Raw genomic sequence first — 8,071 nt, 5'->3', positions numbered from 1 at the left:
CCATTCTCTGTAGTTAGGCTTTCCCGTGAACAAACAATGGCCAAGGTGGTATGTCCCTCGTGACTTTCAAGTGTGGCCCCTTCCATTATTTCAAATAGTGTGGCAGATGCTTACCAAATTGAGTTGGCCAAGTTTTTCTTCCAGCATGTATCTCTTGGAAATTTGATAAAAGCAAAAACTAGCAATTGTAAAGAATTCATATGCTTTCCCGTAAGCCATTTTCCTTTCCTTGTTAATTGTTGAATGGCAACCACGTAGTGTGACACCAAGCACCCCCAATTATTGCATTCAATAATGCAAATGGTGGGTGACCACCATGTCCCCACTACTCTTAAAACCATGGTCCTTACATTCTCCCCAACAACAAAAATTTTCGTCCTCGAAAATTTAGTTTTCTAAAACCAGTTGAGATACAGCTCTCTCATCTTGTCCTCAAATTCTTGGGTAGAGTTGCCATCCCACAACTCATATAACAAACTTATCCGGGCAGTTCCCACCGCTCAAAGAGCTTATCAGAGCAACTCCCACCACTCAAAAGTTTATCAGGGCAACTCCCACCACTCATCTAGTGAGCTTATCAGGGCAGTTCCCACCACTACTCTAGTGAGCTTATCAGGGCAGTTCCCACTGCTCAAAGAGCTTATCAGGGCAACTCCCACCACTCAAAAGTTTATCAGGGCAACTCCCACCACTCATCTAGTGAGCTTATCAGGGCAGTTCCCACCACTACTCTAGTGAGCTTATCAGGGCAGTTCCCACTGCTCAAAGAGCTTATTAGGGCAACTCCCACCACTCAAAAGTTTATCAGGGCAACTCCCACCACTCATCTAGTGAGCTTATCAGGGCAGTTCCCACCGCTCAGCCAAGGTGACAATTCTGGGTCAACATACATATCACATATCTCACACCAAAATCATATCATATTTACACGCACTCATATAGTAAGAGATCTTCTCGAATTGAACGCTACAGGATTAAAGCATTAACTCGATGACAAAAACAGTTAAACAGTGTTTAGGCTGAAACACGAGCAAAAGACCAAAACACAGCACATCTAGGTTAAGACAGGGAGAATTAAACTCATAATGATAACAAATTTTTATAACCGTAGTCATGGTGTACAATCAGAGCAAGTGCTCAAGCCTGTCTGCATACTCAGTCACGACATATTTCCCGGTATTAACTGAAGGAATTCAATCTCCATGTCATACCTTACACTGTACGGAAGTACTCAGCATCTCATTAGAGTCAGACGGATCAACTCCCTAAGACGAAGGAGGAGAAGAAGTAGTTACCATCTTCTGTTCATACAGAAAGAAATACCATTAACCTGACACAAACCAATACAACTTCCAACCCGAGACCAAAGTACACAATCACAAACGAAACGCACCCACAACCTACAGGTTTCTAAGGAAGAACTGCTCTGATACCATTAATGTAACATCCCAGTTATATAATAATCAATATTATATAATAAGGACGTTAACATTCAAATATAGAGAACAGTCGGAGTATGACGTGTAATTAAATGTAATAAATTACAGTCATCTAAATAAAAGAAACTGAAAATTCAAACTTGAACATTTGAAAGGATTGAACACTACAAGTGTTCAATCAATAAATTCTAAGAAGACTATCCTGCGAAATCAGTAACCTCTAGCTCTTGCTCCAAGGGAAACTCCGCGACAACATCTGCTCCCATCCAAGTGGATGATCATCGCCAAAGAAACATACCCAAACAGCACATAACAAAAACAATGCAAGGGTGAGCTAGATATAAAAACATGTTATACAGATAGAACAGTTAAATTCAATGTTATCATACTTAGATTCGTATAAAAGAACAATTAGAGCATATTCATTAAACCATAATTCCATCCACTCATACAACATGCAAAAGTCATCCAAACATGGTAAATTGACATCTACAGACTTGTTACTTTATAGACCGACTAGTTAATTCATAGACAGACTCGTCCGGACTAGAATGAATTCTGTGTAGCTTCGATGTTCGTGCACCCGGGTGATGTAGTAACTGGAACTCTCATCAGCTGCCACCCGAGGTTAGTCCTATCTGTCCAGATACCCTAGGACTAGGACCTCCTGCCGTTCCCACACATGACGTACCCCCTCTACGTGAGGACGAGTACTCACGGAACATCAGGATGAACAACCGGCTAAGCTTCCCACATTCATTCGTTACAAATCTCAATAACCAAATTCTGAGTCGTTCCTCCTTGGAACGCTCATTTAATCATTCATACTTTCATTTCGTCTCATATATAGTTCATCATAAACCACTTATAACCATACACTTTCATCGCTTTGAATCACATACCCTTTCACTATACTGCCAACAATGATAATGCATACATACACTCTTGAAGCCATGTAGAATAATCAATTAAAATAGTATACTGGCATGAATAAAACATCAAGTGAACACATAATGAGCAAATCAAAACACACGATCTTGCAAATACCGAAATATTATAAGTTATAAATGAACACTAGTACATCACGAGTACTACAGAGATCTTGATTTGGGTGTTGAGGAAACGTCTAGATTTTTGGGAGGAATAAACCTGACAAGGCATTGCCTTGCTCCTACGTATCTCTATTTTCGGTAGAGAATCAAGGCTCACGTAGTTCTGTCTTAGATTCATTAAATGATGATCACAATAATCTATCATATTTCATACATTCTCATACTTTTATCCATATCACTTTCCAGTATATTCCACACATTAGTACATATAATTCAATTCAAAATAAAAATAAACTTAGATAACATACTGAGTATAATACTATTTACACGAGCCAAACATTAATTGGACGAACACCATTTTCGTACAACTGGACGACCACGATTTTGGACGAACGTCATATTCAGAACGGACGAACGCTATTTGCAGAAATTAACCGAACGCTCACTTTTAAAGGACGAACGCTCAACAACTCGAACGAACGACCTACTATTTGGACGAACGCTTACTATTGGGACGAACGCCAACTAACAACTTGGACGAACGCTCAACGTGGATGGTTTGGACGAACGCTCACTTGCCAACTGAAGAACGGACGCTCATTAACAACTCTTGGACGAACGCGCCACTACGAAGCTTGGACGAACGCGCATAGCGAATGGGACGAACGTCCCCTTTTCACTTCACCAACTTTGAACGAGCGTCCACAAACGAACGCTCTCCAACGACTACCGAACAATTTGGACGAACGTCCAAATTCACCTTGACGAACGTTCAACCATTTTGGACGAACGTACAACGTCTGCGGGAAAGTGCAGAAGTGCCTAAAACTCATTGTTTTTCCAATGGTGACCCGTGTTCATCTAACTGAGTACCTGTGTTGGACTTTCTGTACATTTTAGCTAATTCTCTCGGGTAATCGTTTACAGGGGTGTTGTAAACGATTACCAGACACCACTCTCAGTCATCTCATTCTCATTCCATAAAAACGAACGTTCAACGTCTGGACGAACGTTCTTAGGCATTTGGACGAACGTTCAATGTGGCTCCAAACGGACGGACGCTCAAGTTTAGGACGAACGTCCACTTTTCACAGTATGGACGAACGTCCATTTTCTCATTCGCGAACGCTCGCTCAGTAACATGAACGAACGTTCAATTCGTCCAAAAATGACGAACGTTCAACTTTTAGAATTTAAGGTCGAACGCTTTGTCCAGCCATTTGGACGAACGTCCAAATTGGCTCGGACGAACGCACTCCGCTGCATTTCGCGCTCGGGCACGAGATGCTGGGCGCGGCATTTCCAGAGCCACTCGCGCCTGGGCGCGACAGTGGGGCGCCCGGGCGTAACGTGATGCAGAATTCTGCAGAATACAGAATTCTGCAGAATTGAGATCAGAACCTCTCTGACCATTTTCAACCCCTTTTTATTATTTTCTAACACCCTATATTCATGTTTCATACTAGATTGAATTTACCTAATTGATTATAACCGTTCATTATTCAATTCTTAAGGGATTCTTACTCAAATTCAACCATACATACAACCACAATCCAGAAAATCCAACTCATGCAACCACTATCAACATCCACAGTCACAAATTTCCAGCATACAGTTCATACAAAGATCAACACATGTATTGTCCGTACAACTCATAGAAAAGATCCAGCTCCCCTTACCTCTTGAAGACTTCCTTGTAAAATCTTAAATCAATCTCAGCACTGTGTTCTTCCTTCCATCCTCTCTGCTTGCTCATTCCATCATGCCCTCCCCAAGTGTTGTTGCAGACCGTGACAACATTCCAGCTGAACTATGAAGTGTTGTTCTTCATTACTGTGCAAACCTCTTCCTTCTTCACGGTGGTGGATGATGCTTAGCTAGAACCCACCTTCAAAACCGGCACTTCTTTATTCACCATGCAGCTGTTCCTTCTCCATCAAGTTCAAGCAAACAAAAGTGAAAGTGCAGCCGGATTAGACCGTGTGAGTGCTCTGCACGTTTTCTCTGGAAAAATTCTCTATGTTATACTTCTTCACTTTCTTCAATCCATTCTCTGTAGTTAGGCTTTCCCGTGAACAAACAATGGCCAAGGTGGTATGTCCCTCGTGACTTTCAAGTGTGGCCCCTTCCATTATTTCAAATAGTGTGGCAGATGCTTACCAAATTGAGTTGGCCAAGTTTTTCTTCCAGCATGTATCTCTTGGAAATTTGATAAAAGCAAAAACTAGCAATTGTAAAGAATTCATATGCTTTCCCGTAAGCCATTTTCCTTTCCTTGTTAATTGTTGAATGGCAACCACGTAGTGTGACACCAAGCACCCCCAATTATTGCATTCAATAATGCAAATGGTGGGTGACCACCATGTCCCCACTACTCTTAAAACCATGGTCCTTACACATACCATCATTTCATACATCATGCATTACTTTCATGCAGCCAAATAACGAACGTTCAAATAGCATACATCAAACCAGTTAAATTAAATAAGCTTCCCTTACTCGGAAATGGACGAACGTTCACTGACGCACACACAGACGCTCTCCACAGAGACTCAACTCGCCAACGCTCGTTAATTCACTATACGAATGAACGCCAAAAACTAACATCAGAACCACCCATTTTGAGGAAAAGACGAACGTACAACATGCATGCATGAAACCGAACGTCAGAGAGGAAGGGAAGGACTTACCGGTTCAGTTTTTCACGAACCGAACGTCCTTCTGGAGTACCACGTCGAGCGTCCTTCAACTGCACCGGAGATACTGATCGGAGGAGGTGCAGAGAGTGTAGAGAGAAGGAGGAGAGAATGCAGAGAGCAAGGGAAGAGAAGGAACTCTCAGAAATGAAGCAAAGAGATGCGTGAAGGGAGGAGTGGAGAATAAGTTCAAAAATCTCAGATTTGCTTTCTTCTCCGCCAGCGCACGTCCGCACTCGCCAGCGCACGTCCGCACTCCGCCAGCGCACCCCACGACGCCTCTGCCAGCCCATACCGGACGGTCGACCACTCTACAGTTGCCACGCGTCTTCCACTACCGTCGACGCACGTTCTTCCTGACTGCCCATGCCGGACGCCCCTTCTGCAGCACACGTTCTCCCCATGCCAGTCAGCTTTCCACCAACGTTCATGACTCACCTCCACGTGCGGCACCTGGCGTCCGTTAGTGGCTGTCAGGCGCTGTTGTCGTCCATGTGCCCTGCTGGTGTGGCGCGTCCTCCTGCTGCCACGTGGACTCCACTACGCACGTTATTTTCTGAGGCCTGACACCTTACATATGTCATATACAGTCTAAATGTACTCTAAACATTTAGACATAAATCATTTGTTTAATTTTATAATTTTAGAAGTTGTTTTTTTTTTCTTTTCTTTTCTCTCAAATTTAGAATTGTTGTTTCATTTTCTGTCTCTTGTTGTGATATTATTTTTTTATATATGGAAAAGTAATTACTGAAAACTAATTTATGAATTCAATATATACAAATCAGATTAAAATTTGCATCAATCAATTGATGCTATGAGATTGTTCTTCTTTTTCTAATTTAAATTTATTTTGTGATTGTAATCTAATGTGTTTATTTTTAGAAATCAATTGAATCTTTATTTGATAATTAGGTAAAAATTAGATTAAATGATATTTTAATTTGATTAATTTAATTGGTTAATTGTTTCAATTTATATCTAAATTTTTAGATAATTATGATAAGGTGAATTGTATGGAGCTTCAATTTGTAAATTGACTTTTTTATCTTCTTATTTTATATTTTTCAATCTTTGTTTTATGTTTTTAATTCATTTTCGTTATAAAAAAACCCAAATTACTTTATATGAGAAAAATTGCTACAAAATGAATACAATCAATAACTAATATGTCTTTTGATAATAGACTCAGTATTAATGTGTCTTTTTTATAATAGACTCAGTATTAATGTGTCTTTTTGATAATAATAGAAAATATTGCACAAAATATTGATATTCAATCCTTAGTTTCTCACTGATGAAAAAATTATTCAACTATCAAATGGAGTTTGTAGAAAGCAAACAACAATTACAAATTTAATACAACAATCAATGTTGAATGTTGAAACACCCAAGAAGATATCATTTTCAAAAAGATATCAGTCTCCATCAACTTTTAAAAAAGATATATGATTTATCAATTCTTAATACAACTACCATAAGACAACATTGAAACAAATAAATGATAACAAATTAAAAAGAGTTTGTCAATACAAATAGAAATAATCATAAAGATTTTATAACTCAACACAACTTTGATTATTTGAAGCTAGAAAACACTTTTCAAAATATGAAACAACTTTGTTAATTTTAATATAATTCAGTCAAAATAATTGCAAAATTACTTCAAAGATTGAGATTGAATGTCTATTTATGAAGTTTTTAAAACACTTATTTAAAATACAAAGTTACGCTTTTATTGATTGTATGAAACATATAATCAATTATTTTAATTGAATTTTGAAAATTAATCATAGAGCTTTCAGCATTTTAAACAATTAAGGAGCATAGTTGTAAGGCAACAACAATAGTTTGGAGATTGACCATAATCTCTTGTTTGATGACGTTCGAGACAAGGTCATTCGGTTTAAATTACAGGTTGTTCCAAAATTGTACGACCAACTCTGTCAGCATGTGGGTATCCCAATCAAAGTAGTTGTGGATGCCACAGTGAGAACATCATAGCTATACTCTTAAGTTCTTGAAGATTAATCTAGTGTTAAAGGTAGAGCCTTGTTGATTTGTCTTTTGTTGGACCAACAATTGAAACTCTACAAGCAACATCATAAACATCTTCAATGATGATGGAAACTTCTTAGTTCAGATTGGTGATCATGGTAGCAGGTAAGTGTTTTTGGAAGTTTGAGAGCTTTTAGGAGTGAACAAATTTAGTACATTCTAGTCGTCTGAATGAAAAGGAAAGATATATTTTGACATTGCATACGTATATTTACCTCTTGGTCTTTATCTTCAATTTTGACGAGAGGGATTTACATTTCGGCCGAGCAGGATTTATCGCTCGGTCTTTTTCTTAAGACTCTTCAAGAGACTTTTTTCGCTGGATATGCACTTCTTTAGCAACTTTTAGGAACGATTGATTGGACATCAATTACCTGGTCTTATTTATTCCATAATGAAAGCGTAGGACAATAACAAAAGTCTAAATCAAATGAAACTAAATTTAACCATGACATTAATAGAGTTTTGGAGGTTTCTCCTTTCTCCTGTATTTACCAAATTTGCCGGTGTTACCTCCTGTTTCTGATTGGATGCGTATTGTCTCCTAAAGAAGCTTTCCACGAAGCAATCCACTGTGTTGGGAGGGAGAGTGTTATACCATTCCAATGCCTCTTCCTTAAGTGACAATGCGAAGGATCTGCACATGATCGGGTCGCTGTTTGTATAGAATGCCATTGCATTACCGAACGTTTGGTTAAATGCATGATCGGGTCGCTGTTTGTAGGTGGAATACGAAGTACTTCCAAGATGGAAGTCTGATATTTCTTCCGTAAGAAACTACTCTGACCTTCCAAAAGCTGCACGGCAATACGTGGAAAGGGTAGAA

The sequence above is a fragment of the Vigna angularis genome, chromosome 4, assembly GCF_016808095.1.
Source record: "Vigna angularis cultivar LongXiaoDou No.4 chromosome 4, ASM1680809v1, whole genome shotgun sequence".
Lineage (NCBI taxonomy): Eukaryota > Viridiplantae > Streptophyta > Magnoliopsida > Fabales > Fabaceae > Vigna > Vigna angularis.
This window is presented reverse-complemented; position numbering follows the sequence as displayed.